The sequence below is a fragment of the Parasteatoda tepidariorum genome, chromosome 5, assembly GCF_043381705.1.
Source record: "Parasteatoda tepidariorum isolate YZ-2023 chromosome 5, CAS_Ptep_4.0, whole genome shotgun sequence".
Lineage (NCBI taxonomy): Eukaryota > Metazoa > Arthropoda > Arachnida > Araneae > Theridiidae > Parasteatoda > Parasteatoda tepidariorum.
The window spans coordinates 40,456,649-40,458,369 of NC_092208.1; positions in this window are offsets into that span (position 1 = coordinate 40,456,649).

Sequence of the window (1,721 nt, forward strand, 5' to 3'; positions counted from 1 at the left end):
TTCAAAATTACTTTTAAAGTGCCGTTCTTACTGCACTGCTGAAGTGATTTGTTATTCTGTGCATTGATTTGTTAGTTACCAAGTTAAATATATATGTTTCTCGTTCTGTACAATTTGTTTTTGTTTAATTTTTTTTGGAAAATGAAGTAACCTTGAAAATATCTGGAATCCATTAGCCTAATTTGGAAACAGTTAATCTAATATACTTTAAATCTTCCAACATAAATCGGGGGATCACTAAAACTGTCAACGCTAGTCACTTAGTTCATCGTTTTATATCAATTAGCAAGCATTGAAATGGCAGATCAAGTGTAAACACCATGTATTGGCAGAGAATCAGAAGAAAAAAAGTTCGCGCTGAAATTCACTCGATTTTTATGCTATATTTCTGGCCAACTAAAATAAATAATTTCTCCTTCAAGCAATTGCGTGTAATAGAGATCGCTTATGATTACATAGTATTTTTTTTCTTCCGTAGTGCCGTAATAGACATAAAAAAAAAACCCCAACTTCATTTGAACTGCAATTGTAGAAGATCAACTTATCTTTCACAAAAAATTGAAAGTTTTTGGATAAATGTTTAGTTACTCTTTTAAAGACAAAATACTTGACCCATGACCGTTCTGAAGGAGCTCAAAATTTAGTAAAAAGTCACAAAAATATCATAAGGTTTTAATCTGAATTTTTTAAAGTGGAAAAAATTGCTTTATATTCAGCTTTAATGTATAAATATGTAAACTATAACTAAAAAAAAAATCCATTTAAATAACTGCTTTCAAAACCTCCTAAAAGTATTCTAATAAATTAAAAGTTTTACAAATATTGTCTGTTGCGAAAACTAGGGAAAAATATGCTGGTGTCAATAAAGTTTTTTTCTCCCCTTGTTAAAACTGTTTTCATCAGTAAGCTAATCTCAAATATTTAGTAAATGGCTCATATTTGCCTCGCTCAGTCCCTGCATATTACAGAAAAAAAACAAAACAATTATGCCTTTTGGAAAGGACGTGCCTTCCTTCATCAGGTAGTTAACATGAAAATTGAGAAAAATAGACTGTAACGAATGAGTGGAGAGAAAATTTCAACTAAATTAGGAAAGAAGAAAGGAAAGAAAGAGAATCAAAAATTAAAACATGGCAAAAATATGAAGGAAAAGGCAAAAGAAGGGAATGAAAAGAAGGGAACACAAGTTGAAAAAAAAGTAAATAATTTTTTTTTTATATGGAATAGATGAGAGTTGAGAATCAGTTTTTTAAATTTACAATGACGTTGTCTTTATTAATAAAAATTGCAAAATTTTTATAGAAAAAATCAAGTTCAAACTTGCAAATAACTTTAAAAACTATCTTTGTATCCCAGAAATTGAAAGTGTGGCCATAAGTCACAGGAATATGTGTCAATCGAAGATTTGAAAACTTTTTGATTAGATACATATTTTGCGAAACTCTTAGTTCTCGCTCTCTCAGAGTTTATCAAATACCAGAAAATTCAGAATTATCGCAAGAAATGTGATTTATGAAATTCCACTTATTTCTTACCGCCCATTTTATATCGTCATTTTTTGCTACCTGATGAAGGAAGGCTCACACTTTCAAGAAACTTACAAAATCAATTATTGGTAAATTTTTGAATATAAATGAAATTTTTTATTTTCAAAATACTTTTTCTTCGGGTTTTATATTTGAGTACAAATAGAAATCCGATAATCTAACAAACTTTTTAGT